The sequence below is a fragment of the Salminus brasiliensis genome, chromosome 11, assembly GCF_030463535.1.
Source record: "Salminus brasiliensis chromosome 11, fSalBra1.hap2, whole genome shotgun sequence".
NCBI lineage: Eukaryota > Metazoa > Chordata > Actinopteri > Characiformes > Bryconidae > Salminus > Salminus brasiliensis.
Genome location: NC_132888.1, coordinates 31,959,772 through 31,987,734, shown reverse-complemented (window position 1 = coordinate 31,987,734; position 27,963 = coordinate 31,959,772). Strand labels below are relative to the sequence as shown.

The window sequence follows — 27,963 nt, the reverse complement described above, 5'->3', positions numbered from 1 at the left end:
TTAAAGCTTACATTTCCATGTTATTTACATCTTTTGCACAAATTTGTAGTTGAAACTCTTTTGTGTTGTAAATGTTGATGTGTTGAAATGGAATGCTTTTGCTTGGTTTTGAACAAATATGGTCTTAGCTATGAAATTTGAATCCTCTAGTTTGCAAGATGCTTCTGCTTACGGCCATTCCACCCTTAGAATGCCTGATCTCGTCTGATCTCAGAAGCTACCTAGGGTTGGGCCTGGTTAGTACTTGAATGGGAGACTGTCTGGGAATACCAGGTGTTGTAAGCTTTTCCAATCCTGCAAACAATTAAAGCTTACATTTCCATGTTATTTACATCTTTTGCACAAATTTGTAGTTGAAACTCTTTTGTGTTGTAAATGTTGATGTGTTGAAATGGAATGCTTTTGCTTGGTTTTGAACAAATATGGTCTTAGCTATGAAATTTGAATCCTCTAGTTTGCAAGGCGCTTCTGCTTACGGCCATTCCACCCTTAGAATGCCTGATCTCGTCTGATCTCAGAAGCTACCTAGGGTTGGGCCTGGTTAGTACTTGAATGGGAGACTGTCTGGGAATACCAGGTGTTGTAAGCTTTTCCTATCCTGCAAACAATTAAAGCTTACATTTCCATGTTTTTTACAACTTTTGCACAAATTTGTAGTTGAAACTCTTTTGTGTTGTAAATGTTGATGTGTTGAAATGGAATGCTTTTGCTTGGTTTTGAACAAATATGGTCTTAGCTATGAAATTTGAATCCTCTAGTTTGCAAGGTGCTTCTGCTTACGGCCATTCCACCCTTAGAATGCCTGATCTCGTCTGATCTCAGAAGCTACCTAGAGTTGGGCCTGGTTAGTACTTGAATGGGAGACTGTCTGGGAATACCAGGTGTTGTAAGCTTTTCCAATCCTGCAAACAATTAAAGCTTACATTTCCATGTTGTTTACATCTTTTGCACAAATTTGTAGTTGAAACTCTTTTGTGTTGTAAATGTTGATGTGTTGAAATGGAATGCTTTTGCTTGGTTTTGAACAAATATGGTCTTAGCTATGAAATTTGAATCCTCTAGTTTGCAAGGTGCGTCTGCTTAAGGCCATTCCACCCTTAGAATGCCTGATCTCGTCTGATCTCAGAAGCTACCTAGGGTTGGGCCTGGTTAGTACTTGCATGGGAGACTGTCTGGGAATATCAGGTGTTGTAAGCTTTTCCAATCCTGCAAACAATTAAAGCTTACATTTCCATGTTATTTATATCTTTTGCACAAATTTGTAGTTGAAACTCTTTTGTGTTGTAAATGTTGATGTGTTGAAATGGAATGCTTTTGCTTGGTTTTGAACAAATATGGTCTTAGCTATGAAATTTGAATCCTCTAGTTTGCAAGGTGCTTCTGCTTACGGCCATTCCACCCTTAGAATGCCTGATCTCGTCTGATCTCAGAAGCTACCTAGGGTTGGGCCTGGTTAGTACTTAAATGGGAGACTGTCTGGGAATATCAGGTGTTGTAAGCTTTTCCAATCCTGCAAACAATTAAAGCTTACATTTCCATGTTATTTACATCTTTTGCACAAATTTGTAGTTGAAACTCTTTTGTGTTGTAAATGTTGATGTGTTGAAATGGAATGCTTTTGCTTGGTTTTGAACAAATATGGTCTTAGCTATAAAATTTGAATCCTCTAGTTTGCTAGGTGCTTCTCCTTATGGCCGTTCCACCCTTAGAATCCCTGATCTCGTCTGATCTCAGAAGCTACCTAGGATTGGGCCTGTTTAGTACTTGATTGGAAGACTGTCTGGGAATACCAGGAGTTGTAAGCTTTTCCAATCCTGCAAACAATTAAAGCTTACACTTCCATGTTATTTATATCTTTTGCACTTATTTGTAGTTGACACTCTTTTGTGTGGTAAATGTTGATGTGTTGAAATGGAATGCTTTTGCTTGGTTTTGAACAAATATGGTCTTAGCTATGAAATTTGAATCCTCTAGTTTGCTAAGTGCTTCTGCTTACGGCCATTCCACCCTTAGAATGCCTGATCTCGTCTGATCTCAGAAGCTACCATTGGGTTGGGCCTGGTTAGTACTTGAATGGGAGACTGTCTGGGAATACCAGGTGTTGTAAGCTTTTCCAATCCTGCAAACAATTAAAGCTTACATTTCCATGTTATTTACATCTTTTGCACAAATTTGTAGTTGAAACTCTTTTGTGTTATAAATGTTGATGTGGGTTGGGTCTGGTTAGTACTTGAATGGGAGACTGTCTGGGAATACCAGGTGTTGTAAGCTTTTCCAATCCTGCAAACAATTAAAGCTTACATTTCCATGTTATTTAAATCTTTTGCACAAATTTGTAGTTGAAACTCTTTTGTGTTGTAAATGTTGATGTGTTGAAATGGAATGCTTTTGCTTGGTTTTGAACAAATATGGTCTTAGCTATGAAATTTGAATCCTCTAGTTTGCTAGGTGTTTCTACTTACGGCCATTCCACACTCAGAATGCCTGATCTCGTCTGATCTCAGAAGATACTTAGGGTTGGGCCTGGTTAGTACTTGAATGGGAGACTGTCTGGGAAAACCAGGTGTTGTAAGCTTTTCCAATCCTGCAAACAATTAAAGCTTACATTTCCATGTTATTTACATCTTTTGCACAAATTTGTAGTTGAAACTCTTTTGTGTTGTAAATGTTGATGTGTTGAAATGGAATGCTTTTGCTTGGTTTTGAACAAATATGGTCTTAGCTATGAAATTTGAATCCTCTAGTTTGCAAGGTGCTTCTGCTTACGGCCATTCCACCCTTAGAATGCCTGATCTCGTCTGATCTCAGAAGCTACCTAGGGTTGGGCCTGGTTAGTACTTGAATGGGAGACTGTCTGGGAATACCAGGTGTTGTAAGCTTTTCCAATCCTGCAAACAATTAAAGCTTACATTTCCATGTTATTTACATCTTTTGCACAAATTTGTAGTTGAAACTCTTTTGTGTTGTAAATGTTGATGTGTTGAAATGGAATGCTTTTGCTTGGTTTTGAACAAATATGGTCTTAGCTATGAAATTTGAATCCTCTAGTTTGCAAGGTGCTTCTGCTTACGGCCATTCCACCCTTAGAATGCCTGATCTCGTCTGATCTCAGAAGCTACCTAGGGTTGGGCCTGGTTAGTACTTGAATGGGAGACTGTCTGGGAATACCAGGTGTTGTAAGCTTTTCCAATCCTGCAAACAATTAAAGCTTACATTTCCAAGTTATTTACATCTTTTGCACAAATTTGTAGTTGAAACTCTTTTGTGTTGTAAATGTTGATGTGTTGAAATGGAATGCTTTTGCTTGGTTTTGAACAAATATGGTCTTAGCTATGAAATTTGAATCCTCTAGTTTGGAAGGTGCTTCTGCTTATGGCCATTCCACCCTTAGAATGCCTGATCTCGTCTGATCTCAGAAGCTACTTAGGGTTGGGCCTGGTTAGTACTTGAATGGGAGACTGTCTGGGAATACCAGGTGTTTTAAGCTTTTCCAATCCTGCAAACAATTAAAGCTTACATTTCCATGTTATTTACATCTTTTGCACAAATTTGTAGATGAAACTCTTTTGTGTTGTAAATGTTGATGTGTTGAAATGGAATGCTTTGTGTTGTAAATGTTGATGTGTTGAAATGGAATGCTTTTGCTTGGTTTTGAACAAATATGGTCTTAGCTATGAAATTTGAATCCTCTAGTTTGCAAGGTGCTTCTGCTTACGGCCATTCCACCCTTAGAATGCCTGATCTCGTCTGATCTCAGAAGCTACCTAGGGTTGGGCCTGGTTCGTACTTGAATGGGAGACTGTCTGGGAATACCAGGTGTTGTAAGCTTTTCCAATCCTGCAAACAATTAAAGCTTACATTTCCATGTTATTTACATCTTTTGCACAAATTTGTAGTTGAAACTCTTTTGTGTTGTAAATGTTGATGTGTTGAAATGGAATGCTTTTGCTTGGTTTTGAACAAATATGGTCTTAGCTATGAAATTTGAATCCTCTAGTTTGCAAGGTGCTTCTGCTTACGGCCATTCCACCCTTAGAATGCCTGATCTCGTCTGATCTCAGAAGCTACCTAGGGTTGGGCCTGGTTAGTACTTGAATGGGAGACTGTCTGGGAATACCAGGTGTTGTAAGCTTTTCCAATCCTGCAAACAATTAAAGCTTACATTTCCATGTTATTTACATCTTTTGCACAAATTTGTAGTTGAAACTCTTTTGTGTTGTAAATGTTGATGTGTTGAAATGGAATGCTTTTGCTTGGTTTTGAACAAATATGGTCTTAGCTATGAAATTTGAATCCTCTAGTTTGGAAGGTGCTTCTGCTTACGGCCATTCCACCTTTAGAATGCCTGATCTCGTCTGATCTCAGAAGCTACCTAGGGTTGGGCCTGGTTAGTACTTGAATGGGAGACTGTCTGGGAATACCAGGTGTTTTAAGCTTTTCCAATCCTGCAAACAATTAAAGCTTACATTTCCATGTTATTTACATCTTTTGCACAAATTTGTAGATGAAACTCTTTTGTGTTGTAAATGTTGATGTGTTGAAATGGAATGCTTTGTGTTGTAAATGTTGATGTGTTGAAATGGAATGCTTTTGCTTGGTTTTGAACAAATATGGTCTTAGCTATGAAATTTGAATCCTCTAGTTTGCAAGGTGCTTCTGCTTACGGCCATTCCACCCTTAGAATGCCTGATCTCGTCTGATCTCAGAAGCTACCTAGGGTTGGGCCTGGTTCGTACTTGAATGGGAGACTGTCTGGGAATACCAGGTGTTGTAAGCTTTTCCAATCCTGCAAACAATTAAAGCTTACATTTCCATGTTATTTACATCTTTTGCACAAATTTGTAGTTGAAACTCTTTTGTGTTGTAAATGTTGATGTGTTGAAATGGAATGCTTTTGCTTGGTTTTGAACAAATATGGTCTTAGCTATGAAATTTGAATCCTCTAGTTTGCAAGGTGCTTCTGCTTACGGCCATTCCACCCTTAGAATGCCTGATCTCGTCTGATCTCAGAAGCTACCTAGGGTTGGGCCTGGTTAGTACTTGAATGGGAGACTGTCTGGGAATACCAGGTGTTGTAAGCTTTTCCAATCCTGCAAACAATTAAAGCTTACATTTCCATGTTATTTACATCTTTTGCACAAATTTGTAGTTGAAACTCTTTTGTGTTGTAAATGTTGATGTGTTGAAATGGAATGCTTTTGCTTGGTTTTGAACAAATATGGTCTTAGCTATGAAATTTGAATCCTCTAGTTTGGAAGGTGCTTCTGCTTACGGCCATTCCACCCTTAGAATGCCTGATATCGTCTGATCTCAGAAGCTACCTAGGGTTGGGCCTGGTTAGTACTTTAATGGGAGACTGTCTGGGAATACCAGGTGTTGTAAGCTTTTCCAATCCTGCAAACAATTAAAGCTTACATTTCCATGTTATTTACATCTTTTGCACAAATTTGTAGATGAAACTCTTTTGTGTTGTAAATGTTGATGTGTTGAAATGGAATGCTTTGTGTTGTAAATGTTGATGTGTTGAAATGGAATGCTTTTGCTTGGTTTTGAACAAATATGGTCTTAGCTATGAAATTTGAATCCTCTAGTTTGCAAGGTGCTTCTACTTACGGCCATTCCACCCTTAGAATGCCTGATCTCGTCTGATCTCAGAAGCTACCTAGGGTTGGGCCTGGTTAGTACTTGAATGGGAGACTGTCTGGGAATACCAGGTGTTGTAAGCTTTTCCAATCCTGCAAACAATTAAAGCTTACATTTCCATGTTATTTACATCTTTTGCACAAATTTGTAGTTGAAACTCTTTTGTGTTGTAAATGTTGATGTGTTGAAATGGAATGCTTTTGCTTGGTTTTGAACAAATATGGTCTCAGCTATGAAATTTGAATCCTCTAGTTTGCAAGGTGCTTCTGCTTACGGCCATTCCACCCTTAGAATGCATGATCTCGTCTGATCTCAGAAGCTACCTAGGGTTGGGCCTGGTTAGTACTTGAATGGGAGACTGTCTGGGAATACCAGGTGTTGTAAGCTTTTCCAATCCTGCAAACAATTAAAGCTTACATTTCCATGTTATTTACATCTTTTGCACAAATTTGTAGTTGAAACTCTTTTGTGTTGTAAATGTTGATGTGTTGAAATGGAATGCTTTTGCTTGGTTTTGAACAAATATGGTCTTAGCTATGAAATTTGAATCCTCTAGTTTGCAAGGTGCTTCTGCTTAAGGCCATTCCACCCTTAGAATTCCTGATCTCGTCTGATCTCAGAAGCTACCTAGGGTTGGGCCTGGTTAGTACTTGAATGGGAGACTGTCTGGGAATATCAGGTGTTGTAAGCTTTTCCAATCCTGCAAACAATTAAAGCTTACATTTCCATGTTATTTACATCTTTTGCACAAATTTGTAGTTGAAACTCTTTTGTGTTGTAAATGTTGATGTGTTGAAATGGAATGCTTTTGCTTGGTTTTGAACAAATATGGTCTTAGCTATGAAATTTGAATCCTCTAGTTTGCAAGGTGCTTCTGCTTACGGCCATTCCACCCTTAGAATGCCTGATCTCGTGTGATCTCAGAAGCTACCTAGGGTTGGGCCTGGTTAGTACTTGAATGGGAGACTGTCTGGGAATACCAGGTGTTGTAAGCTTTTCCAATCCTGCAAACAATTAAAGCTTACATTTCCATGTTATTTACATCTTTTGCACAAATTTGTAGTTGAAACTCTTTTGTGTTGTAAATGTTGATGTGTTGAAATGGAATGCTTTGTGTTGTAAATGTTGATGTGTTGAAATTGAATGCTTTTGCTTGGTTTTGAACAAATATGGTCTTAGCTATGAAATTTGAATCCTCTAGTTTGCAAGGTGCTTCTGCTTACGGCCATTCCACCCTTAGAATGCCTGATCTCGTCTGATCTCAGAAGCTACCTAGGGTTGGGCCTGGTTAGTACTTGAATGGGAGACTGTCTGGGAATACCAGGTGTTGTAAGCTTTTCCAATCCTGCAAACAATTAAAGCTTACATTTCCATGTTATTTACATCTTTTGCACAAATTTGTAGTTGAAACTCTTTTGTGTTGTAAATGTTGATGTGTTGAAATGGAATGCTTTTGCTTGGTTTTGAACAAATATGGTCTTAGCTATGAAATTTGAATCCTCTAGTTTGCAAGGGGCTTCTGCTTACGGCCATTCCACCCTTAGAATGCCTGATCTCGTCTGCTCTCAGAAGCTACCTAGGGTTGGGCCTGGTTAGTACTTGAATGGGAGACTGTCTTGGAATATCAGGTGTTGTAAGCTTTTCCAATCCTGCAAACAATTAAAGCTTACATTTCCATGTTATTTACATCTTTTGCACAAATTTGTAGTTGAAACTCTTTTGTGTTGTAAATGTTGATGTGTTGAAATGGAATGCTTTGTGTTGTAAATGTTGATGTGTTGAAATTGAATGCTTTTGCTTGGTTTTGAACAAATATGGTCTTAGCTATGAAATTTGAATCCTCTAGTTTGCAAGGTGCTTCTGCTTACGGCCATTCCACCCTTAGAATGCCTGATCTCGTCTGATCTCAGAAGCTACCTAGGGTTGGGCCTGGTTAGTACTTGAATGGGAGACTGTCTGGGAATACCAGGTGTTGTAAGCTTTTCCAATCCTGCAAACAATTAAAGCTTACATTTCCATGTTATTTACATCTTTTGCACAAATTTGTAGATGAAACTCTTTTGTGTTGTAAATGTTGATGTGTTGAAATGGAATGCTTTGTGTTGTAAATGTTGATGTGTTGAAATGGAATGCTTTTGCTTGGTTTTGAACAAATATGGTCTTAGCTATGAAATTTGAATCCTCTAGTTTGCAAGGTGCTTCTGCTTACGGCCATTCCACCCTTAGAATGCCTGATCTCGTCTGATCTCAGAAGCTACCTAGGGTTGGGCCTGGTTAGTACTTGAATGGGAGACTGTCTGGGAATACCAGGTGTTGTAAGCTTTTCCAATCCTGCAAACAATTAAAGCTTACATTTCCATGTTTTTTACATCTTTTGCACAAATTTGTAGTTGAAACTCTTTTGTGTTGTAAATGTTGATGTGTTGAAATGGAATGCTTTTGCTTGGTTTTGAACAAATATGGTCTCAGCTATGAAATTTGAATCCTCTAGTTTGCAAGGTGCTTCTGCTTACGGCCATTCCACCCTTAGAATGCCTGATCTCGTCTGATCTCAGAAGCTACCTAGGGTTGGGCACGGTTAGTACTTGAATGGGAGACTGTCTGGGAATACCAGGTGTTGTAAGCTTTTCCAATCCTGCAAACAATTAAAGCTTACATTTCCATGTTATTTACATCTTTTGCACAAATTTGTAGATGAAACTCTTTTGTGTTGTAAATGTTGATGTGTTGAAATGGAATGCTTTGTGTTGTAAATGTTGATGTGTTGAAATGGAATGCTTTTGCTTGGTTTTGAACAAATATGGTCTTAGCTATGAAATTTGAATCCTCTAGTTTGCAAGGTGCTTCTGCTTACGGCCATTCCACCCTTAGAATGCCTGATCTCGTCTGATCTCAGAAGCTACCTAGGGTTGGGCCTGGTTAGTACTTGAATGGGAGACTGTCTGGGAATACCAGGTGTTGTAAGCTTTTCCAATCCTGCAAACAATTAAAGCTTACATTTCCATGTTATTTACATCTTTTGCACAAATTTGTAGTTGAAACTCTTTTGTGTTGTAAATGTTGATGTGTTGAAATGGAATGCTTTTGCTTGGTTTTGAACAAATATGGTCTGAGCTATGAAATTTGAATCCTCTAGTTTGCAAGGTGCTTCTGCTTACGGCCATTCCACCCTTAGAATGCCTAATCTCGTCTGATCTCAGAAGCTACCTAGGGTTGGGCCTGGTTAGTACTTGAATGGGAGACTGTCTGGGAATACCAGGTGTTGTAAGCTTTTCCAATCCTGCAAACAATTAAAGCTTACATTTCCATGTTATTTACATCTTTTGCACAAATTTGTATTTGAAACTCTTTTGTGTTGTAAATGTTGATGTGTTGAAATGGAATGCTTTTGCTTGGTTTTGAACAAATATGGTCTTAGCTATGAAATTTGAATCCTCTAGGTTTGCAAGGTGCTTCTGCCTACGGCCATTCCACCCTTAGAATGCCTGATCTCGTCTGATCTCAGAAGCTACCTAGGGTTGGGCCTGGTTAGTACTTGAATGGGAGACTGTCTGGGAATACCCGGTGTTGTAAGCTTTTCCAATCCTGCAAACAATTAAAGCTTACATTTCCATGTTATTTACATCTTTTGCACAAATTTGTAGTTGAAACTCTTTTGTGTTGTAAATGTTGATGTGTTGAAATGGAATGCTTTTGCTTGGTTTTGAACAAATATGGTCTTAGCTATGAAATTTGAATCCTCTAGTTTGCAAGGTGCTTCTGCTTACGGCCATTCCACCCTTAGAATGCCTGATCTCGTCTGATCTCAGAAGCTACCTAGGGTTGGGCCTGGTTAGTACTTGAATGGGAGACTGTCTGGGAATACCAGGTGTTGTAAGCTTTTCCAATCCTGCAAACAATTAAAGCTTACATTTCCATGTTATTTACATCTTTTGCACAAATTTGTAGTTGAAACTCTTTTGTGTTGTAAATGTTGATGTGTTGAAATGGAATGCTTTTGCTTGGTTTTGAACAAATATGGTCTTAGCTATGAAATTTGAATCCTCTAGTTTGCAAGGTGCTTCTGCTTACGGCCATTCCACCCTTAGAATGCCTGATCTCGTCTGCTCTCAGAAGCTACCTAGGGTTGGGCCTGGTTAGTACTTGAATGGGAGACTGTCTTGGAATATCAGGTGTTGTAAGCTTTTCCAATCCTGCAAACAATTAAAGCTTACATTTCCATGTTATTTACATCTTTTGCACAAATTTGTAGATGAAACTCTTTTGTGTTGTAAATGTTGATGTGTTGAAATGGAATGCTTTGTGTTGTAAATGTTGATGTGTTGAAATGGAATGCTTTTGCTTGGTTTTGAACAAATATGGTCTTAGCTATGAAATTTGAATCCTCTAGTTTGCAAGGTGCTTCTGCTTACGGCCATTCCACCCTTAGAATGCCTGATCTCGTTTGATCTCAGAAGCTACCTAGGGTTGGGCCTGGTTAGTACTTGAATGGGAGACTGTCTGGGAATACCAGGTGTTGTAAGCTTTTCCAATCCTGCAAACAATTAAAGCTTACATTTCCATGTTATTTACATCTTTTGCACAAATTTGTAGATGAAACTCTTTTGTGTTGTAAATGTTGATGTGTTGAAATGGAATGCTTTGTGTTGTAAATGTTGATGTGTTGAAATGGAATGCTTTTGCTTGGTTTTGAACAAATATGGTCTTAGCTATGAAATTTGAATCCTCTAGTTTGCAAGGTGCTTCTGCTTACGGCCATTCCACCCTTAGAATGCCTGATCTCGTCTGATCTCAGAAGCTACCTAGGGTTGGGTCTGGTTAGTACTTGAATGGGAGACTGTCTGGGAATACCAGGTGTTGTAAGCTTTTCCAATCCTGCAAACAATTAAAGCTTACATTTCCATGTTATTTACATCTTTTGCACAAATTTGTAGTTGAAACTCTTTTGTGTTGTAAATGTTGATGTGTTGAAATGGAATGCTTTTGCTTGGTTTTGAACAAATATGGTCTTAGCTATGAAATTTGAATCCTCTAGTTTGCAAGGTGCTTCTGCTTACGGCCATTCCACCCTTAGAATGCCTGATCTCGTCTGATCTCAGAAGCTACCTAGGGTTGGGTCTGGTTAGTACTTGAATGGGAGACTGTCTGGGAATACCAGGTGTTGTAAGCTTTTCCAATCCTGCAAACAATTAAAGCTTACATTTCCATGTTATTTACATCTTTTGCACAAATTTGTAGTTGAAACTCTTTTGTGTTGTAAATGTTGATGTGTTGAAATGGAATGCTTTTGCTTGGTTTTGAACAAATATGGTCTTAGCTATGAAATTTGAATCCTCTAGTTTGCAAGGTGCTTCTGCTTACGGCCATTCCACACTTAGAATGCCTGATCTCGTCTGATCTCAGAAGCTACCTAGGGTTGGGCCTGGTTAGTACTTGAATGGGAGACTGTCTGGGAATACCAGGTGTTGTAAGCTTTTCCAATCCTGCAAACAATTAAAGCTTACATTTCCATGTTATTTACATCTTTTGCACAAATTTGTAGTTGAAACTCTTTTGTGTTGTAAATGTTGATGTGTTGAAATGGAATGCTTTTGCTTGGTTTTGAACAAATATGGTCTTAGCTATGAAATTTGAATCCTCTAGTTTGCAAGGTGCTTCTGCTTACGGCCATTCCACCCTTAGAATGCCTGATCTCGTCTGATCTCAGAAGCTACCTAGGGTTGGGCCTGGTTAGTACTTGAATGGGAGACTGTCTGGGAATACCAGGTGTTGTAAGCTTTTCCAATCCTGCAAACAATTAAAGCTTACATTTCCATGTTATTTACATCTTTTGCACAAATTTGTAGTTGAAACTCTTTTGTGTTGTAAATGTTGATGTGTTGAAATGGAATGCTTTTGCTTGGTTTTGAACAAATATGGTCTTAGCTATGAAATTTGAATCCTCTAGTTTGCAAGGTGCTTCTGCTTACGGCCATTCCACCCTTAGAATTCCTGATCTCGTCTGATCTCAGAAGCTACCTAGGGTTGGGCCTGGTTAGTACTTGAATGGGAGACTGTCTGGGAATACCAGGTGTTGTAAGCTTTTCCAACCCTGCAAACAATTAAAGCTTACATTTCCATGTTATTTACATCTTTTGCACAAATTTGTAGTTGAAACTCTTTTGTGTTGTAAATGTTGATGTGTTGAAATGGAATGCTTTTGCTTGGTTTTGAACAAATATGGTCTTAGCTATGAAATTTGAATCCTCTAGTTTGCAAGGTGCTTCTGCTTACGGCCATTCCACCCTTAGAATGCCTGATCTCGTCTGATCTCAGAAGCTACCTAGGGTTGGGCCTGGTTAGTACTTGAATGGGAGACTGTCTGGGAATATCAGGTGTTGTAAGCTTTTCCAATCCTGCAAACAATTAAAGCTTACATTTCCATGTTATTTACATCTTTTGCACAAATTTGTAGTTGAAACTCTTTTGTGTTGTAAATGTTGATGTGTTGAAATGGAATGCTTTTGCTTGGTTTTGAACAAATATGGTCTTAGCTATGAAATTTGAATCCTCTAGTTTGCAAGGTGCTTCTGCTTACGGCCATTCCACCCTTAGAATGCCTGATCTCGTCTGATCTCAGAAGCTACCTAGGGTTGGGCCTGGTTAGTACTTGAATGGGAGACTGTCTGGGAATACCAGGTGTTGTAAGCTTTTCCAATCCTGCAAACAAATAAAGCTTACATTTCCATGTTATTTACATCTTTTGCACAAATTTGTAGTTGAAACTCTTTTGTGTTGTAAATGTTGATGTGTTGAAATGGAATGCTTTGTGTTGTAAATGTTGATGTGTTGAAATGGAATGCTTTTGCTTGGTTTTGAACAAATATGGTCTTAGCTATGAAATTTGAATCCTCTAGTTTGCAAGGTGCTTCTGCTTACGGCCATTCCACCCGTAGAATCCCTGATCTCGTCTGATCTCAGAAGCTACCTAGGGTTGGGCCTGGTTAGTACTTGAATGGGAGACTGTCTGGGAATATCAGGTGTTGTAAGCTTTTCCAATCCTGCAAACAATTAAAGCTTACATTTCCATGTTATTTACATCTTTTGCACAAATTTGTAGTTGAAACTCTTTTGTGTTGTAAATGTTGATGTGTTGAAATGGAATGCTTTTGCTTGGTTTTGAACAAATATGGTCTTAGCTATGAAATTTGAATCCTCTAGGTTTGCAAGGTGCTTCTGCTTACGGCCATTCCACCCTTAGAATGCCTGATCTCGTCTGATCTCAGAAGCTACCTAGGGTTGGGCCTGGTTAGTACTTGAATGGGAGACTGTCTGGGAATACCAGGTGTTGTAAGCTTTTCCAATCCTGCAAACAATTAAAGCTTACATTTCCATGTTATTTACATCTTTTGCACAAATTTGTAGTTGAAACTCTTTTGTGTTGTAAATGTTGATGTGTTGAAATGGAATGCTTTTGCTTGGTTTTGAACAAATATGGTCTTAGCTATGAAATTTGAATCCTCTAGTTTGCAAGGTGCTTCTGCTTACGGCCATTCCACCCTTAGAATGCCTGATCTCGTCTGATCTCAGAAGCTACCTAGGGTTGGGCCTGGTTAGTACTTGAATGGGAGACTGTCTGGGAATACCAGGTGTTGTAAGCTTTTCCAATCCTGCAAACAATTAAAGCTTACATTTCCATGTTATTTACATCTTTTGCACAAATTTGTAGTTGAAACTCTTTTGTGTTGTAAATGTTGATGTGTTGAAATGGAATGCTTTTGCTTGGTTTTGAACAAATATGGTCTTAGCTATGAAATTTGAATCCTCTAGTTTGCAAGGTGCTTCTGCTTACGGCCATTCCACCCTTAGAATGCCTGATCTCGTCTGATCTCAGAAGCTACCTAGGGTTGGGCCTGGTTAGTACTTGAATGGGAGACTGTCTGGGAATACCAGGTGTTGTAAGCTTTTCCAATCCTGCAAACAATTAAAGCTTACATTTCCATGTTTTTTACATCTTTTGCACAAATTTGTAGTTGAAACTCTTTTGTGTTGTAAATGTTGATGTGTTGAAATGGAATGCTTTTGCTTGGTTTTGAACAAATATGGTCTTAGCTATGAAATTTGAATCCTCTAGTTTGCAAGGTGCTTCTGCTTACGGCCATTCCACCCTTAGAATGCCTGATCTTGTCTGATCTCAGAAGCTACCTAGGGTTGGGCCTGGTTAGTACTTGAATGGGAGACTGTCTGGGAATACCAGGTGTTGTAAGCTTTTCCAATCCTGCAAACAATTAAAGCTTACATTTCCATGTTATTTACATCTTTTGCACAAATTTGTAGTTGAAACTCTTTTGTGTTGTAAATGTTGATGTGTTGAAATGGAATGCTTTTGCTTGGTTTTGAACAAATATGGTCTTAGCTATGAAATTTGAATCCTCTAGGTTTGCAAGGTGCTTCTGCTTATGGCCATTCCACCCTTAGAATGCCTGATCTCGTCTGATCTCAGAAGCTACCTAGGGTTGGGCCTGGTTAGTACTTGAATGGGAGACTGTCTGGGAATATCAGGTGTTGTAAGCTTTTCCAATCCTGCAAACAATTAAAGCTTACATTTCCATGTTATTTACATCTTTTGCACAAATTTGTAGATGAAATTCTTTTGTGTTGTAAATGTTGATGTGTTGAAATGGAATTCTTTGTGTTGTAAATGTTGATGTGTTGAAATGGAATGCTTTTGCTTGGTTTTGAACAAATATGGTCTTAGCTATGAAATTTGAATCCTCTAGTTTGCAAGGTGCTTTTGCTTACGGCCATTCCACCCTTAGAATGCCTGATCTCGTCTGATCTCAGAAGCTACCTAGGGTTGGGCCTGGTTAGTACTTGAATGGGAGACTGTCTGGGAATACCAGGTGTTGTAAGCTTTTCCAATCCTGCAAACAATTAAAGCTTACATTTCCATGTTATTTACATCTTTTGCACAAATTTGTAGTTGAAACTCTTTTGTGTTGTAAATGTTGATGTGTTGAAATGGAATGCTTTTGCTTGGTTTTGAACAAATATGGTCTTAGCTATGAAATTTGAATCCTCTAGGTTTGCAAGGTGCTTTTGCCTACGGCCATTCCACCCTTAGAATGCCTGATCTCGTCTGGTCTCAGAAGCTACCTAGGGTTGGGCCTGGTTAGTACTTGAATGGGAGACTGTCTGGGAATACCAGGTGTTGTAAGCTTTTCCAATCCTGCAAACAATTAAAGCTTACCTTTCCATGTTATTTACATCTTTTGCACAAATTTGTAGTTGAAACTCTTTTGTGTTGTAAATGTTGATGTGTTGAAATGGAATGCTTTTGCTTGGTTTTGAACAAATATGGTCTTAGCTATGAAATTTGAATCCTCTAGTTTGCAAGGTGCTTCTGCTTACGGCCATTCCACCCTTAGAATGCCTGATCTCGTCTGATCTCAGAAGCTACCTAGGGTTGGGCCTGGTTAGTACTTGAAATGGAGACTGTCTGGGAATACCAGGTGTTGTAAGCTTTTCCAATCCTGCAAACAATTAAAGCTTACATTTCCATGTTATTTACATCTTTTGCACAAATTTGTAGTTGAAACTCTTTTGTGTTGTAAATGTTGATGTGTTGAAATGGAATGCTTTTGCTTGGTTTTGAACAAATATGGTCTTAGCTATGAAATTTGAATCCTCTAGTTTGCAAGGTGCTTCTGCTTACGGCCATTCCACCCTTAGAATGCCTGATCTCGTCTGATCTCAGAAGCTACCTAGGGTTGGGCCTGGTTAGTACTTGAATGGGAGACTGTCTGGGAATACCAGGTGTTGTAAGCTTTTCCAATCCTGCAAACAATTAAAGCTTACATTTCCATGTTATTTACATCTTTTGCACAAATTTGTAGATGAAACTCTTTTGTGTTGTAAATGTTGATGTGTTGAAATGGAATTCTTTGTGTTGTAAATGTTGATGTGTTGAAATGGAATGCTTTTGCTTGATTTTGAACAAATATGGTCTTAGCTATGAAATTTGAATCCTCTAGTTTGCAAGGTGCTTCTGCTTACGGCCATTCCACCCTTAGAATGCCTGATCTCGTCTGATCTCAGAAGCTACCTAGGGTTGGGCCTGGTTAGTACTTGAATGGGAGACTGTCTGGGAATACCAGGTGTTGTAAGCTTTTCCAATCCTGCAAACAATTAAAGCTTACATTTCCATGTTATTTACATCTTTTGCACAAATTTGTAGTTGAAACTCTTTTGTGTTGTAAATGTTGATGTGTTGAAATGGAATGCTTTTGCTTGGTTTTGAACAAATATGGTCTTAGCTATGAAATTTGAATCCTCTAGGTTTGCAAGGTGCTTTTGCCTACGGCCATTCCACCCTTAGAATGCCTGATCTCGTCTGGTCTCAGAAGCTACCTAGGGTTGGGCCTGGTTAGTACTTGAATGGGAGACTGTCTGGGAATACCAGGTGTTGTAAGCTTTTCCAATCCTGCAAACAATTAAAGCTTACCTTTCCATGTTATTTACATCTTTTGCACAAATTTGTAGTTGAAACTCTTTTGTGTTGTAAATGTTGATGTGTTGAAATGGAATGCTTTTGCTTGGTTTTGAACAAATATGGTCTTAGCTATGAAATTTGAATCCTCTAGTTTGCAAGGTGCTTCTGCTTACGGCCATTCCACCCTTAGAATGCCTGATCTCGTCTGATCTCAGAAGCTACCTAGGGTTGGGCCTGGTTAGTACTTGAAATGGAGACTGTCTGGGAATACCAGGTGTTGTAAGCTTTTCCAATCCTGCAAACAATTAAAGCTTACATTTCCATGTTATTTACATCTTTTGCACAAATTTGTAGTTGAAACTCTTTTGTGTTGTAAATGTTGATGTGTTGAAATGGAATGCTTTTGCTTGGTTTTGAACAAATATGGTCTTAGCTATGAAATTTGAATCCTCTAGTTTGCAAGGTGCTTCTGCTTACGGCCATTCCACCCTTAGAATGCCTGATCTCGTCTGATCTCAGAAGCTACCTAGGGTTGGGCCTGGTTAGTACTTGAATGGGAGACTGTCTGGGAATACCAGGTGTTGTAAGCTTTTCCAACCCTGCAAACAATTAAAGCTTACATTTCCATGTTATTTACATCTTTTGCACAAATTTGTAGTTGAAACTCTTTTGTGTTGTAAATGTTGATGTGTTGAAATGGAATGCTTTTGCTTGGTTTTGAACAAATATGGTCTTAGCTATGAAATTTGAATCCTCTAGTTTGCAAGGTGCTTCTGCTTACGGCCATTCCACCCTTAGAATGCCTGATCTCGTCTGATCTCAGAAGCTACCTAGGGTTGGGCCTGGTTAGTACTTGAATGGGAGACTGTCTGGGAATACCAGGTGTTGTAAGCTTTTCCAATCCTGCAAACAATTAAAGCTTACATTTCCATGTTATTTACATCTTTTGCACAAATTTGTAGTTGAAACTCTTTTGTGTTGTAAATGTTGATGTGTTGAAATGGAATGCTTTTGCTTGGTTTTGAACAAATATGGTCTTAGCTATGAAATTTGAATCCTCTAGTTTGCAAGGTGCTTCTGCTTACGGCCATTCCACCCTTAGAATGCCTGATCTCGTCTGATCTCAGAAGCTACCTAGGGTTGGGCCTGGTTAGTACTTGAATGGGAGACTGTCTGGGAATACCAGGTGTTGTAAGCTTTTCCAATCCTGCAAACAATTAAAGCTTACATTTCCATGTTTTTTACATCTTTTGCACAAATTTGTAGTTGAAACTCTTTTGTGTTGTAAATGTTGATGTGTTGAAATGGAATGCTTTTGCTTGGTTTTGAACAAATATGGTCTTAGCTATGAAATTTGAATCCTCTAGTTTGCAAGGTGCTTCTGCTTACGGCCATTCCACCCTTAGAATGCCTGATCTCGTCTGATCTCAGAAGCTACCTAGGGTTGGGCCTGGTTAGTACTTGAATGGGAGACTGTCTGGGAATACCAGGTGTTGTAAGCTTTTCCAATCCTGCAAACAATTAAAGCTTACATTTCCATGTTATTTACATCTTTTGCACAAATTTGTAGTTGAAACTCTTTTGTGTTGTAAATGTTGATGTGTTGAAATGGAATGCTTTTGCTTGGTTTTGAACAAATATGGTCTTAGCTATGAAATTTGAATCCTCTAGGTTTGCAAGGTGCTTCTGCTTATGGCCATTCCACCCTTAGAATGCCTGATCTCGTCTGATCTCAGAAGCTACCTAGGGTTGGGCCTGGTTAGTACTTGAATGGGAGACTGTCTGGGAATATCAGGTGTTGTAAGCTTTTCCAATCCTGCAAACAATTAAAGCTTACATTTCCATGTTATTTACATCTTTTGCACAAATTTGTAGATGAAACTCTTTTGTGTTGTAAATGTTGATGTGTTGAAATGGAATTCTTTGTGTTGTAAATGTTGATGTGTTGAAATGGAATGCTTTTGCTTGGTTTTGAACAAATATGGTCTTAGCTATGAAATTTGAATCCTCTAGTTTGCAAGGTGCTTCTGCTTACGGCCATTCCACCCTTAGAATGCCTGATCTCGTCTGATCTCAGAAGCTACCTAGGGTTGGGCCTGGTTAGTACTTGAATGGGAGACTGTCTGGGAATACCAGGTGTTGTAAGCTTTTCCAATCCTGCAAACAATTAAAGCTTACATTTCCATGTTATTTACATCTTTTGCACAAATTTGTAGTTGAAACTCTTTTGTGTTGTAAATGTTGATGTGTTGAAATGGAATGCTTTTGCTTGGTTTTGAACAAATATGGTCTTAGCTATGAAATTTGAATCCTCTAGGTTTGCAAGGTGCTTTTGCCTACGGCCATTCCACCCTTAGAATGCCTGATCTCGTCTGGTCTCAGAAGCTACCTAGGGTTGGGCCTGGTTAGTACTTGAATGGGAGACTGTCTGGGAATACCAGGTGTTGTAAGCTTTTCCAATCCTGCAAACAATTAAAGCTTACCTTTCCATGTTATTTACATCTTTTGCACAAATTTGTAGTTGAAACTCTTTTGTGTTGTAAATGTTGATGTGTTGAAATGGAATGCTTTTGCTTGGTTTTGAACAAATATGGTCTTAGCTATGAAATTTGAATCCTCTAGTTTGCAAGGTGCTTCTGCTTACGGCCATTCCACCCTTAGAATGCCTGATCTCGTCTGATCTCAGAAGCTACCTAGGGTTGGGCCTGGTTAGTACTTGAATGGGAGACTGTCTGGGAATACCAGGTGTTGTAAGCTTTTCCAATCCTGCAAACAATTAAAGCTTACATTTCCATGTTATTTACATCTTTTGCACAAATTTGTAGTTGAAACTCTTTTGTGTTGTAAATGTTGATGTGTTGAAATGGAATGCTTTTGCTTGGTTTTGAACAAATATGGTCTTAGCTATGAAATTTGAATCCTCTAGTTTGCAAGATGCTTCTGCTTACGGCCATTCCACCCTTAGAATGCCTGATCTCGTCTGATCTCAGAAGCTACCTAGGGTTGGGCACGGTTAGTACTTGAATGGGAGACTGTCTGGGAATACCAGGTGTTGTAAGCTTTTCCAATCCTGCAAACAATTAAAGCTTACATTTCCATGTTATTTACATCTTTTGCACAAATTTGTAGTTGAAACTCTTTTGTGTTGTAAATGTTGATGTGTTGAAATGGAATGCTTTGTGTTGTAAATGTTGATGTGTTGAAATTGAATGCTTTTGCTTGGTTTTGAACAAATATGGTCTTAGCTATGAAATTTGAATCCTCTAGTTTGCAAGGTGCTGCTCCTTGCGGCCATTCCACCCTTAGAACGCCTGATGTTGTCTGATCTCAGAAGCTACCTAGGGATGGGCACGGTTAGTACTTGAATGGGAGACTGTCTGAGAATACCAGGTATTGTAAGCTTTTCCAATCCTGCAAACAATTAAAGCTTACATTTCCATGTTATTTACATCTTTTGCACAAATTTGTAGTTGAAACTCTTTTGTGTTGTAAATGTTGATGTGTTGAAATGGAATGCTTTTGCTTGGTGTCGAACAAGTATGGTCTTATCTATGAAATTTGAATCCTCTAGTTTGCAAGGTTCTTCTGCTTACGGCCATTCCACCCTTAGAACGCCTGATGTTGTCTGATCTCAGAAGCTACCTAGGGTTGGGCCTGGTTAGTACTTGAATGGGAGACTGTCTGGGAATACCAGGTGTTGTAAGCTTTTCCAATCCTGCAAACAATTAAAGCTTACATTTCCATGTTATTTACATCTTTTGCACAAATTTGTAGTTGAAACTCTTATGTGTTGTAAATGTTGATGTGTTGAAATGGAATGCTTTTGCTTGGTTTTGAACAAATATGGTCTTAGCTATGAAATTTGAATCCTCTAGTTTGCAAGGTGCTTCTGCTTACGGCCATTCCACCCTTAGAATGCCTGATCTCGTCTGATCTCAGAAGCTACCTCGGGTTGGGCCTGGTTAGTACTTGAATGGGAGACTGTCTGGGAATACCAGGTGTTGTAAGCTTTTCCAATCCTGCAAACAGTTAAAGCTTACATTTCCATGTTATTTACATCTTTTGCACAAATTTGTAGTTGAAACTCTTTTGTGTTGTAAATGTTTATGTGTTGAAATGGAATGCTTTTGCTTGGTTTCGAACAAATATGGTCTTATCTATGAAATTTGAATCCTCTAGTTTGCAAGGTTCTTCTGCTTACGGCCATTCCACCCTTAGAACGCCTGATGTTGTCTGATCTCAGAAGCTACCTAGGGTTGGGCCTGGTTAGTACTTGAATGGGAGACTGTCTGGGAATACCAGGTGTTGTAAGCTTTTCCAATCCTGCAAACAATTAAAGCTTACATTTCCATGTTATTTACATCTTTTGCACAAATTTGTAGTTGAAACTCTTTTGTGTTGTAAATGTTGATGTGTTGAAATGGAATGCTTTGTGTTGTAAATGTTGATGTGTTGAAATGGAATGCTTTTGCTTGGTTTTGAACAAATATGGTCTTAGCTATGAAATTTGAATCCTCTAGTTTGCAAGGTGCTTCTGCTTATGGCCATTCCATCCTTAGAACTCCTTATCTCGTCTGATCTCACAAGCTACCTAGGTTTGGGCACGGTTAGTACTTGAATGGGAGACTGTCTGGGAATACCAGGTGTTGTAAGCTTTTCCAATCCTGCAAAAAATTAAAGCTTACATTTCCATGTTATTTACATCTTTTGCACAAATTTGTAGTTGAAACTCTTTTGTGTTGTAAATGTTGATGTGTTGAAATGGAATGCTTTTGCTTGGTTTTGAACAAATATGGTCTTAGCTATGAAATTTGAATCCTCTAGTTTGCAAGGTGCTTCTGCTTACGGCCATTCCACCCTTAGAATGCCTGATCTCGTCTGATCTCAGAAGCTACCTAGGGTTGGGCCTGGTTAGTACTTGAATGGGAGACTGTCTGGGAATACCAGGTGTTGTAAGCTTTTCCAATCCTGCAAACAATTAAAGCTTACATTTCCATGTTATTTACATCTTTTGCACAAATTTGTAGATGAAACTCTTTTGTGTTGTAAATGTTGATGTGTTGAAATGGAATGCTTTTGCTTGGTTTTGAACAAATATGGTCTTAGCTATGAAGTTTGAATCCTCTAGTTTGCAAGGTGCTTCTGCTTACGGCCATTCCACCCTTAGAATGCCTGATCTTGTCTGATCTCAGAAGCTACCTAGGGTTGGGTCTGGTTAGTACTTGAATGGGAGACTGTCTGGGAATACCAGGTGTTGTAAGCTTTTCCAATCCTGCAAACAATTAAAGCTTTCATTTCCATGTTATTTACATCTTTTGCACAAATTTGTAGTTGAAACTCTTTTGTGTTGTAAATGTTGATGTGTTGAAATGGAATGCTTTTGCTTGGTTTTGAACAAATATGGTCTTAGCTATGAAATTTGAATCCTCTAGTTTGCAAGGTGCTTCTGCTTACGGCCATTCCACCCTTAGAATGCCTGATCTCGTCTGATCTCAGAAGCTACCTAGGGTTGGGCCTGGTTAGTACTTGAATGGGAGACTGTCTGGGAATACCAGGTGTTGTAAGCTTTTCCAATCCTGCAAACAATTAAAGCTTACATTTCCATGTTATTTACATCTTTTGCACAAATTTGTAGTTGAAACTCTTTTGTGTTGTAAATGTTGATGTGTTGAAATGGAATGCTTTTGCTTGGTTTTGAACAAATATGGTCTTAGCTATGAAATTTGAATCCTCTAGTTTGCAAGGTGCTTCTGCTTACGGCCATTCCACCCTTAGAATGCCTGATCTCGTCTGATCTCAGAAGCTACCTAGGGTTGGGCCTGGTTAGTACTTGAATGGGAGACTGTCTGGGAATATCAGGTGTTGTAAGCTTTTCCAATCCTGCAAACAATTAAAGCTTACATTTCCATGTTATTTACATCTTTTGCACAAATTTGTAGTTGAAACTCTTTTGTGTTGTAAATGTTGATGTGTTGAAATGGAATGCTTTTGCTTGGTTTTGAACAAATATGGTCTTAGCTATGAAATTTGAATCCTCTAGTTTGCAAGGTGCTTCTGCTTACGGCCATTCCACCCTTAGAATTCCTGATCTCGTCTGATCTCAGAAGCTACCTAGGGTTGGGCCTGGTTAGTACTTGAATGGGAGACTGTCTGGGAATACCAGGTGTTGTAAGCTTTTCCAATCCTGCAAACAATTAAAGCTTACATTTCCATGTTATTTACATCTTTTGCACAAATTTGTAGTTGAAACTCTTTTGTGTTGTAAATGTTGATGTGTTGAAATGGAATGCTTTTGCTTGGTTTTGAACAAATATGGTCTTAGCTATGAAATTTGAATCCTCTAGTTTGCAAGGTGCTTCTGCTTACGGCCATTCCACCCTTAGAATTCCTGATCTCGTCTGATCTCAGAAGCTACCTAGGGTTGGGCCTGGTTAGTACTTGAATGGGAGACTGTCTGGGAATACCAGGTGTTGTAAGCTTTTCCAATCCTGCAAACAATTAAAGCTTACATTTCCATGTTATTTACATCTTTTGCACAAATTTGTAGTTGAAACTCTTTTGTGTTGTAAATGTTGATGTGTTGAAATGGAATGCTTTTGCTTGGTTTTGAACAAATATGGTCTTAGCTATGAAATTTGAATCCTCTAGTTTGCAAGGTGCTTCTGCTTACGGCCATTCCACCCTTAGAATGCCTGATCTCGTCTGATCTCAGAAGCTACCTAGGGTTGGGCCTGGTTAGTACTTGAATGGGAGACTGTCTGGGAATATCAGGTGTTGTAAGCTTTTCCAATCCTGCAAACAATTAAAGCTTATATTTCCATGTTATTTACATCTTTTGCACAAATTTGTAGATGAAACTCTTTTGTGTTGTAAATGTTGATGTGTTGAAATGGAATGCTTTGTGTTGTAAATGTTGATGTGTTGAAATGGAATGCTTTTGCTTGGTTTTGAACAAATATGGTCTTAGCTATGAAATTTGAATCCTCTAGTTTGCAAGGTGCTTCTGCTTACGGCCATTCCACCCTTAGAATGCCTGATCTCGTCTGATCTCAGAAGCTACCTAGGGTTGGGCACGGTTAGTACTTGAATGGGAGACTGTCTGGGAATACCAGGTGTTGTAAGCTTTTCCAATCCTGCAAACAATTAAAGCTTACATTTCCATGTTATTTACATCTTTTGCACAAATTTGTAGTTGAAACTCTTTTGTGTTGTAAATGTTGATGTGTTGAAATGGAATGCTTTTGCTTGGTTTTGAACAAATATGGTCTTAGCTATGAAATTTGAATCCTCTAGGTTTGCAAGGTGCTTCTGCTTACGGCCATTCCACCCTTAGAATGCCTGATCTCGTCTGATCTCAGAAGCTACCTAGGGTTGGGCCTGGTTAGTACTTGAATGGGAGACTGTCTGGGAATATCAGGTGTTGTAAGCTTTTCCAATCCTGCAAACAATTAAAGCTTACATTTCCATGTTATTTAAATCTTTTGCACAAATTTGTAGATGAAACTCTTTTGTGTTGTAAATGTTGATGTGTTGAAATGGAATGCTTTTGCTTGGTTTTGAACAAATATGGTCTTAGCTATGAAATTTGAATCCTCTAGTTTGGAAGGTGCTTCTGCTTACGGCCATTCCACCCTTAGAATGCCTGATCTCGTCTGATCTCAGAAGCTACCTAGGGTTGGGCCTGGTTAGTACTTGAATGGGAGACTGTCTGGGAATACCAGGTGTTGTAAGCTTTTCCAATCCTGCAAACAATTAAAGCTTACATTTCCATGTTATTTACATCTTTTGCACAAATTTGTAGATGAAACTCTTTTGTGTTGTAAATGTTGATGTGTTAAAATGGAATGCTTTGTGTTGTAAATGTTGATGTGTTGAAATGGAATGCTTTTGCTTGGTTTTGAACAAATATGGTCTTAGCTATGAAATTTGAATCCTCTAGTTTGCAAGGTGCTTCTGCTTACGGCCATTCTACCCTTAGAATGCCTGATCTCGTCTGATCTCAGAAGCTACCTAGGGTTGGGCACGGTTAGTACTTGAATGGGAGACTGTCTGGGAATACCAGGTGTTGTAAGCTTTTCCAATCCTGCAAACAATTAAAGCTTACATTTCCATGTAATTTACATCTTTTGCACAAATTTGTAGATGAAACTCTTTTGTGTTGTAAATGTTGATGTGTTGAAATGGAATGCTTTTGCTTGGTTTTGAACAAATATGGTCTTAGCTATGAAATTTGAATCCTCTAGTTTGCAAGGTGCTTCTGCTTGCGGCCATTCCATCCTTAGAATGCCTGATCTTGTCTCATCTCAGAAGCTACCAAGGGTTGGGCCTGGTTAGTACTTGAATGGGAGACTGTCTGGGAATACCAGGTGTTGTAAGCTTTTCCAGTCCTGCAAACAATTAAAGCTTACATTTCCATGTTATTTACATCTTTTGCACAAATTTGTAGTTGAAACTCTTTTGTGTTGTAAATATTGATGTGTTGAAATGGAATGCTTTTGCTTGGTTTTGAACAAATATGGTCTTAGCTATGAAATTTGAATCCTCTAGTTTGCTAGGTGCTTCTGCTTACGGCCATTCCACCCTCAGAATGCCTGATCTCGTCTGATCTCAGAAGCTACCTAGGGTTGGGCCTGGTTAGTACTTGAATGGGAGACTGTCTGGGAATACCAGGTGTTGTAAGCTTTTCCAATCCTGCAAACAATTAAAGCTTACATTTCCATGTTATTTACATCTTTTGCACAAATTTGTAGTTGAAACTCTTTTGTGTTGTAAATGTTGATGTGTTGAAATGGAATGTTTTTGCTTGGTTTTGAACAAATATGGTCTTAGCTATGAAATTTGAATCCTCTAGTTCGCAAGGTAGTTCTGCTTACGACCATTCCACCCTTAGAATACCTGATCTCGTCTGATCTCAGAAGCTACCTAGGGTTGGGCCTGGTTAGTACTTGAATGGGAGACTTTCTGGGAATATCAGGTGTTGTAAGCTTTTCCAATCCTGCAAACAATTAAAGCTTACATTTCCATGTTATTTACATCTTTTGCACAAATTTGTAGTTGAAACTCTTTTGTGTTGTAAATGTTGATGTGTTGAAATGGAATGCTTTTGCTTGGTTTTGAACAAATATGGTCTTAGCTATGAAATTTGAATCCTCTAGTTTGGAAGGTGCTTCTGCTTACGGCCATTCCACCCTTAGAATGCCTGATCTCGTCTGATCTCAGAAGCTAACTAGGGTTGGGCCTGGTTAGTACTTGAATGGGAGACTGTCTGGGAATATCAGGTGTTGTAAGCTTTTCCAATCCTGCAAACAATTAAAGCTTACATTTCCATGTTATTTACATCTTTTGCACAAATTTGTAGTTGAAACTCTTTTGTGTTGTAAATGTTGATGTGTTGAAATGGAATGCTTTTGCTTGGTTTTGAACAAATATGGTCTTAGCTATGAAATTTGAATCCTCTAGTTTGCAAGGTGCTTCTGCTTATGGCCATTCCACCCTTAGAATGCCTGATCTCGTCTGATCTCAGAAGCTACCTAGGGTTGGGCACGGTTAGTACTTGAATGGGAGACTGTCTGGGAATACCAGGTGTTGTAAGCTTTTCCAATCCTGCAAACAATTAAAGCTTACATTTCCATGTTATTTACATCTTTTGCACAAATTTGTAGATGAAACTCTTTTGTGTTGTAAATGTTGATGTGTTGAAATGGAATGCTTTGTATTGTAAATGTTGATGTGTTGAAATGGAATGCTTTTGCTTGGTTTTGAACAAATATGGTCTTAGCTATGAAATTTGAATCCTCTAGTTTGCAAGGTGCTTTTGCTTACGGCCATTCCACCCTTAGAATGCCTGATCTCGTCTGATCTCAGAAGCTACCTAGGGTTGGGCCTGGTTAGTACTTGAATGGGAGACTGTCTGGGAATACCAGGTGTTGTAAGCTTTTCCAATCCTGCAAACAATTAAAGCTTACATTTCCATGTTATTTAAATCTTTTGCACAAATTTGTAGTTGAAACTCTTTTGTGTTGTAAATGTTGATGTGTTGAAATGGAATGCTTTTGCTTGGTTTTGAACAAATATGGTCTTAGCTATGAAATTTGAATCCTCTAGTTTGCAAGGTGCTTCTGCTTACGGCCATTCCACCCTTAGAATGCCTGATCTCGTCTGATCTCAGAAGCTGCCTAGGGTTGGGCCTGGTTAGTACTTGAATGGGAGACTGTCTGGGAATACCAGGTGTTGTAAGCTTTTCCAATCCTGCAAACAATTAAAGCTTACATTTCCATGTTTTTTACATCTTTTGCACAAATTTGTAGTTGAAACTCTTTTGTGTTGTAAATGTTGATGTGTTGAAATGGAATGCTTTTGCTTGGTTTTGAACAAATATGGTCTTAGCTATGAAATTTGAATCCTCTAGTTTGCAAGGTGCTTCTGCTTAAGGCCATTCCACCCTTAGAATGCCTGATCTAGTCTGATCTCAGAAGCTACCTAGGGTTGGGCCTGGTTAGTACTTGAATGGGAGACTGTCTGGGAATACCAGGTGTTGTAAGCTTTTCCAATCCTGCAAACAATTAAAGCTTACATTTCCATGTTATTTACATCTTTTGCACAAATTTGTAGTTGAAACTCTTTTGTGTTGTAAATGTTGATGTGTTGAAATGGAATGCTTTTGCTTGGTTTTGAACAAATATGGTCTTAGCTATGAAATTTGAATCCTCTAGTTTGCAAGGTGCTTCTGCTTACGGCCATTCCACCCTTAGAATGCCTGATCTCGTCTGATCTCGGAAGCTACATAGGGTTGGGCCTGGTTAGTACTTGAATGGGAGACTGTCTGGGAATACCAGGTGTTGTAAGCTTTTCCAATCCTGCAAACAATTAAAGCTTACATTTCCATGTTATTTACATCTTTTGCACAAATTTGTAGTTGAAACTCTTTTGTGTTGTAAATGTTGATGTGTTGAAATGGAATGCTTTTGCTTGGTTTTGAACAAATATGGTCTTAGCTATGAAATTTGAATCCTCTAGTTTGCAAGGTGCTTCTGCTTACGGCCATTCCACCCTTAGAATGCCTGATCTCGTCTGATCTCAGAAGCTACCTAGGGTTGGGCCTGGTTAGTACTTGAATGGGAGACTGTCTGGGAATACCAGGTGTTGTAAGCTTTTCCAATCCTGCAAACAATTAAAGCTTACATTTCCATGTTATTTACATCTTTTGCACAAATTTGTAGATGAAACTCTTTTGTGTTGTAAATGTTGATGTGTTGAAATGGAATGCTTTGTGTTGTAAATGTTGATGTTTTGAAATGGAATGCTTTTGCTTGGTTTTGAACAAATATGGTCTTAGCTATGAAATTTGAATCCTCTAGTTTGCAAGGTGCTTCTGCTTACGGCCATTCCACCCTTAGAATGCCTGATCTCGTCTGATCTCAGAAGCTACCTAGGGTTGGGCCTGGTTAGTACTTGAATGGGAGACTGTCTGGGAATACCAGGTGTTGTAAGCTTTTCCAATCCTGCAAACAATTAAAGCTTACATTTCCATGTTATTTACATCTTTTGCACAAATTTGTAGTTGAAACTCTTTTGTGTTGTAAATGTTGATGTGTTGAAATGGAATGCTTTTGCTTGGTTTTGAACAAATATGGTCTTAGCTATGAAATTTGAATCCTCTATTTTGCAAAATGCTTCTGCTTACGGCCATTCCACCCTTAGAATGCCTGATCTCGTCTGATCTCAGAAGCTACCTAGGGTTGGGCCTGGTTAGTACTTGAATGGGAGACTGTCTGGGAATACCAGGTGTTGTAAGCTTTTCCAATCCTGCAAACAATTAAAGCTTACATTTCCATGTTATTTACATCTTT

General features: G+C 38.7%; 86 pseudogenes; all 86 read left to right on the top strand.

The window, feature by feature from the left end:
- The first annotated feature begins 166 nt into the window (after positions 1–166).
- Positions 167–285, top strand: LOC140569314 (5S ribosomal RNA; annotated as a pseudogene).
- Positions 286–470: 185 nt separating this feature from the next.
- Positions 471–589, top strand: LOC140569313 (5S ribosomal RNA; annotated as a pseudogene).
- A 185-nt stretch (positions 590–774) lies between these two features.
- LOC140572037 (5S ribosomal RNA) lies at positions 775–893 on the top strand (annotated as a pseudogene).
- A 185-nt stretch (positions 894–1,078) lies between these two features.
- On the top strand, positions 1,079–1,197 carry LOC140566777 (5S ribosomal RNA; annotated as a pseudogene).
- Positions 1,198–1,382: 185 nt separating this feature from the next.
- LOC140571426 (5S ribosomal RNA) lies at positions 1,383–1,501 on the top strand (annotated as a pseudogene).
- A 489-nt stretch (positions 1,502–1,990) lies between these two features.
- LOC140566464 (5S ribosomal RNA) lies at positions 1,991–2,110 on the top strand (annotated as a pseudogene).
- Positions 2,111–2,456: 346 nt separating this feature from the next.
- LOC140566909 (5S ribosomal RNA) lies at positions 2,457–2,575 on the top strand (annotated as a pseudogene).
- A 185-nt stretch (positions 2,576–2,760) lies between these two features.
- LOC140569311 (5S ribosomal RNA) lies at positions 2,761–2,879 on the top strand (annotated as a pseudogene).
- A 185-nt stretch (positions 2,880–3,064) lies between these two features.
- On the top strand, positions 3,065–3,183 carry LOC140569310 (5S ribosomal RNA; annotated as a pseudogene).
- Positions 3,184–3,368: 185 nt separating this feature from the next.
- On the top strand, positions 3,369–3,487 carry LOC140572357 (5S ribosomal RNA; annotated as a pseudogene).
- A 222-nt stretch (positions 3,488–3,709) lies between these two features.
- On the top strand, positions 3,710–3,828 carry LOC140571659 (5S ribosomal RNA; annotated as a pseudogene).
- A 185-nt stretch (positions 3,829–4,013) lies between these two features.
- Positions 4,014–4,132, top strand: LOC140569309 (5S ribosomal RNA; annotated as a pseudogene).
- Positions 4,133–4,317: 185 nt separating this feature from the next.
- Positions 4,318–4,436, top strand: LOC140566281 (5S ribosomal RNA; annotated as a pseudogene).
- A 222-nt stretch (positions 4,437–4,658) lies between these two features.
- Positions 4,659–4,777, top strand: LOC140571657 (5S ribosomal RNA; annotated as a pseudogene).
- Positions 4,778–4,962: 185 nt separating this feature from the next.
- On the top strand, positions 4,963–5,081 carry LOC140569307 (5S ribosomal RNA; annotated as a pseudogene).
- Positions 5,082–5,266: 185 nt separating this feature from the next.
- Positions 5,267–5,385, top strand: LOC140566384 (5S ribosomal RNA; annotated as a pseudogene).
- A 222-nt stretch (positions 5,386–5,607) lies between these two features.
- Positions 5,608–5,726, top strand: LOC140571447 (5S ribosomal RNA; annotated as a pseudogene).
- A 185-nt stretch (positions 5,727–5,911) lies between these two features.
- LOC140572327 (5S ribosomal RNA) lies at positions 5,912–6,030 on the top strand (annotated as a pseudogene).
- A 185-nt stretch (positions 6,031–6,215) lies between these two features.
- On the top strand, positions 6,216–6,334 carry LOC140566417 (5S ribosomal RNA; annotated as a pseudogene).
- Positions 6,335–6,519: 185 nt separating this feature from the next.
- Positions 6,520–6,638, top strand: LOC140571380 (5S ribosomal RNA; annotated as a pseudogene).
- Positions 6,639–6,860: 222 nt separating this feature from the next.
- Positions 6,861–6,979, top strand: LOC140569306 (5S ribosomal RNA; annotated as a pseudogene).
- A 185-nt stretch (positions 6,980–7,164) lies between these two features.
- Positions 7,165–7,283, top strand: LOC140566817 (5S ribosomal RNA; annotated as a pseudogene).
- A 222-nt stretch (positions 7,284–7,505) lies between these two features.
- LOC140569305 (5S ribosomal RNA) lies at positions 7,506–7,624 on the top strand (annotated as a pseudogene).
- A 222-nt stretch (positions 7,625–7,846) lies between these two features.
- LOC140569304 (5S ribosomal RNA) lies at positions 7,847–7,965 on the top strand (annotated as a pseudogene).
- A 185-nt stretch (positions 7,966–8,150) lies between these two features.
- On the top strand, positions 8,151–8,269 carry LOC140572892 (5S ribosomal RNA; annotated as a pseudogene).
- Positions 8,270–8,491: 222 nt separating this feature from the next.
- Positions 8,492–8,610, top strand: LOC140569303 (5S ribosomal RNA; annotated as a pseudogene).
- Positions 8,611–8,795: 185 nt separating this feature from the next.
- On the top strand, positions 8,796–8,914 carry LOC140572716 (5S ribosomal RNA; annotated as a pseudogene).
- A 186-nt stretch (positions 8,915–9,100) lies between these two features.
- Positions 9,101–9,219, top strand: LOC140572391 (5S ribosomal RNA; annotated as a pseudogene).
- Positions 9,220–9,404: 185 nt separating this feature from the next.
- On the top strand, positions 9,405–9,523 carry LOC140569302 (5S ribosomal RNA; annotated as a pseudogene).
- A 185-nt stretch (positions 9,524–9,708) lies between these two features.
- On the top strand, positions 9,709–9,827 carry LOC140566816 (5S ribosomal RNA; annotated as a pseudogene).
- Positions 9,828–10,049: 222 nt separating this feature from the next.
- On the top strand, positions 10,050–10,168 carry LOC140570271 (5S ribosomal RNA; annotated as a pseudogene).
- Positions 10,169–10,390: 222 nt separating this feature from the next.
- LOC140571730 (5S ribosomal RNA) lies at positions 10,391–10,509 on the top strand (annotated as a pseudogene).
- A 185-nt stretch (positions 10,510–10,694) lies between these two features.
- LOC140571729 (5S ribosomal RNA) lies at positions 10,695–10,813 on the top strand (annotated as a pseudogene).
- Positions 10,814–10,998: 185 nt separating this feature from the next.
- On the top strand, positions 10,999–11,117 carry LOC140572080 (5S ribosomal RNA; annotated as a pseudogene).
- A 185-nt stretch (positions 11,118–11,302) lies between these two features.
- On the top strand, positions 11,303–11,421 carry LOC140569301 (5S ribosomal RNA; annotated as a pseudogene).
- A 185-nt stretch (positions 11,422–11,606) lies between these two features.
- On the top strand, positions 11,607–11,725 carry LOC140569976 (5S ribosomal RNA; annotated as a pseudogene).
- A 185-nt stretch (positions 11,726–11,910) lies between these two features.
- Positions 11,911–12,029, top strand: LOC140570712 (5S ribosomal RNA; annotated as a pseudogene).
- Positions 12,030–12,214: 185 nt separating this feature from the next.
- LOC140569300 (5S ribosomal RNA) lies at positions 12,215–12,333 on the top strand (annotated as a pseudogene).
- Positions 12,334–12,555: 222 nt separating this feature from the next.
- On the top strand, positions 12,556–12,674 carry LOC140566118 (5S ribosomal RNA; annotated as a pseudogene).
- Positions 12,675–12,860: 186 nt separating this feature from the next.
- Positions 12,861–12,979, top strand: LOC140569299 (5S ribosomal RNA; annotated as a pseudogene).
- Positions 12,980–13,164: 185 nt separating this feature from the next.
- LOC140569298 (5S ribosomal RNA) lies at positions 13,165–13,283 on the top strand (annotated as a pseudogene).
- A 185-nt stretch (positions 13,284–13,468) lies between these two features.
- LOC140569295 (5S ribosomal RNA) lies at positions 13,469–13,587 on the top strand (annotated as a pseudogene).
- Positions 13,588–13,772: 185 nt separating this feature from the next.
- Positions 13,773–13,891, top strand: LOC140572176 (5S ribosomal RNA; annotated as a pseudogene).
- Positions 13,892–14,077: 186 nt separating this feature from the next.
- LOC140571701 (5S ribosomal RNA) lies at positions 14,078–14,196 on the top strand (annotated as a pseudogene).
- A 222-nt stretch (positions 14,197–14,418) lies between these two features.
- Positions 14,419–14,537, top strand: LOC140569294 (5S ribosomal RNA; annotated as a pseudogene).
- Positions 14,538–14,723: 186 nt separating this feature from the next.
- On the top strand, positions 14,724–14,842 carry LOC140573369 (5S ribosomal RNA; annotated as a pseudogene).
- A 185-nt stretch (positions 14,843–15,027) lies between these two features.
- LOC140572761 (5S ribosomal RNA) lies at positions 15,028–15,146 on the top strand (annotated as a pseudogene).
- A 185-nt stretch (positions 15,147–15,331) lies between these two features.
- On the top strand, positions 15,332–15,450 carry LOC140569293 (5S ribosomal RNA; annotated as a pseudogene).
- Positions 15,451–15,672: 222 nt separating this feature from the next.
- Positions 15,673–15,791, top strand: LOC140569292 (5S ribosomal RNA; annotated as a pseudogene).
- A 186-nt stretch (positions 15,792–15,977) lies between these two features.
- On the top strand, positions 15,978–16,096 carry LOC140573367 (5S ribosomal RNA; annotated as a pseudogene).
- A 185-nt stretch (positions 16,097–16,281) lies between these two features.
- On the top strand, positions 16,282–16,400 carry LOC140572760 (5S ribosomal RNA; annotated as a pseudogene).
- Positions 16,401–16,585: 185 nt separating this feature from the next.
- Positions 16,586–16,704, top strand: LOC140569291 (5S ribosomal RNA; annotated as a pseudogene).
- A 185-nt stretch (positions 16,705–16,889) lies between these two features.
- On the top strand, positions 16,890–17,008 carry LOC140569290 (5S ribosomal RNA; annotated as a pseudogene).
- Positions 17,009–17,193: 185 nt separating this feature from the next.
- LOC140569289 (5S ribosomal RNA) lies at positions 17,194–17,312 on the top strand (annotated as a pseudogene).
- A 185-nt stretch (positions 17,313–17,497) lies between these two features.
- LOC140569288 (5S ribosomal RNA) lies at positions 17,498–17,616 on the top strand (annotated as a pseudogene).
- Positions 17,617–17,802: 186 nt separating this feature from the next.
- Positions 17,803–17,921, top strand: LOC140571699 (5S ribosomal RNA; annotated as a pseudogene).
- A 222-nt stretch (positions 17,922–18,143) lies between these two features.
- LOC140569287 (5S ribosomal RNA) lies at positions 18,144–18,262 on the top strand (annotated as a pseudogene).
- Positions 18,263–18,448: 186 nt separating this feature from the next.
- Positions 18,449–18,567, top strand: LOC140573366 (5S ribosomal RNA; annotated as a pseudogene).
- Positions 18,568–18,752: 185 nt separating this feature from the next.
- On the top strand, positions 18,753–18,871 carry LOC140569286 (5S ribosomal RNA; annotated as a pseudogene).
- A 185-nt stretch (positions 18,872–19,056) lies between these two features.
- On the top strand, positions 19,057–19,175 carry LOC140572891 (5S ribosomal RNA; annotated as a pseudogene).
- A 526-nt stretch (positions 19,176–19,701) lies between these two features.
- LOC140567036 (5S ribosomal RNA) lies at positions 19,702–19,820 on the top strand (annotated as a pseudogene).
- A 185-nt stretch (positions 19,821–20,005) lies between these two features.
- Positions 20,006–20,124, top strand: LOC140572055 (5S ribosomal RNA; annotated as a pseudogene).
- Positions 20,125–20,309: 185 nt separating this feature from the next.
- LOC140567035 (5S ribosomal RNA) lies at positions 20,310–20,428 on the top strand (annotated as a pseudogene).
- A 526-nt stretch (positions 20,429–20,954) lies between these two features.
- On the top strand, positions 20,955–21,073 carry LOC140569284 (5S ribosomal RNA; annotated as a pseudogene).
- Positions 21,074–21,258: 185 nt separating this feature from the next.
- LOC140566421 (5S ribosomal RNA) lies at positions 21,259–21,377 on the top strand (annotated as a pseudogene).
- A 185-nt stretch (positions 21,378–21,562) lies between these two features.
- LOC140569283 (5S ribosomal RNA) lies at positions 21,563–21,681 on the top strand (annotated as a pseudogene).
- A 185-nt stretch (positions 21,682–21,866) lies between these two features.
- LOC140570711 (5S ribosomal RNA) lies at positions 21,867–21,985 on the top strand (annotated as a pseudogene).
- Positions 21,986–22,170: 185 nt separating this feature from the next.
- On the top strand, positions 22,171–22,289 carry LOC140569973 (5S ribosomal RNA; annotated as a pseudogene).
- A 185-nt stretch (positions 22,290–22,474) lies between these two features.
- On the top strand, positions 22,475–22,593 carry LOC140569972 (5S ribosomal RNA; annotated as a pseudogene).
- Positions 22,594–22,778: 185 nt separating this feature from the next.
- On the top strand, positions 22,779–22,897 carry LOC140570710 (5S ribosomal RNA; annotated as a pseudogene).
- A 222-nt stretch (positions 22,898–23,119) lies between these two features.
- LOC140572890 (5S ribosomal RNA) lies at positions 23,120–23,238 on the top strand (annotated as a pseudogene).
- Positions 23,239–23,424: 186 nt separating this feature from the next.
- Positions 23,425–23,543, top strand: LOC140570708 (5S ribosomal RNA; annotated as a pseudogene).
- A 185-nt stretch (positions 23,544–23,728) lies between these two features.
- On the top strand, positions 23,729–23,847 carry LOC140569282 (5S ribosomal RNA; annotated as a pseudogene).
- A 222-nt stretch (positions 23,848–24,069) lies between these two features.
- Positions 24,070–24,188, top strand: LOC140566709 (5S ribosomal RNA; annotated as a pseudogene).
- A 185-nt stretch (positions 24,189–24,373) lies between these two features.
- On the top strand, positions 24,374–24,492 carry LOC140568063 (5S ribosomal RNA; annotated as a pseudogene).
- A 185-nt stretch (positions 24,493–24,677) lies between these two features.
- On the top strand, positions 24,678–24,796 carry LOC140570224 (5S ribosomal RNA; annotated as a pseudogene).
- Positions 24,797–24,981: 185 nt separating this feature from the next.
- On the top strand, positions 24,982–25,100 carry LOC140568598 (5S ribosomal RNA; annotated as a pseudogene).
- Positions 25,101–25,285: 185 nt separating this feature from the next.
- LOC140571740 (5S ribosomal RNA) lies at positions 25,286–25,404 on the top strand (annotated as a pseudogene).
- A 185-nt stretch (positions 25,405–25,589) lies between these two features.
- LOC140566211 (5S ribosomal RNA) lies at positions 25,590–25,708 on the top strand (annotated as a pseudogene).
- Positions 25,709–25,930: 222 nt separating this feature from the next.
- Positions 25,931–26,049, top strand: LOC140569281 (5S ribosomal RNA; annotated as a pseudogene).
- Positions 26,050–26,234: 185 nt separating this feature from the next.
- On the top strand, positions 26,235–26,353 carry LOC140572600 (5S ribosomal RNA; annotated as a pseudogene).
- Positions 26,354–26,538: 185 nt separating this feature from the next.
- LOC140567381 (5S ribosomal RNA) lies at positions 26,539–26,657 on the top strand (annotated as a pseudogene).
- Positions 26,658–26,842: 185 nt separating this feature from the next.
- Positions 26,843–26,961, top strand: LOC140570029 (5S ribosomal RNA; annotated as a pseudogene).
- Positions 26,962–27,146: 185 nt separating this feature from the next.
- Positions 27,147–27,265, top strand: LOC140569279 (5S ribosomal RNA; annotated as a pseudogene).
- Positions 27,266–27,487: 222 nt separating this feature from the next.
- LOC140569277 (5S ribosomal RNA) lies at positions 27,488–27,606 on the top strand (annotated as a pseudogene).
- Positions 27,607–27,791: 185 nt separating this feature from the next.
- Positions 27,792–27,910, top strand: LOC140569276 (5S ribosomal RNA; annotated as a pseudogene).
- The last annotated feature ends 53 nt before the right edge of the window (positions 27,911–27,963 follow it).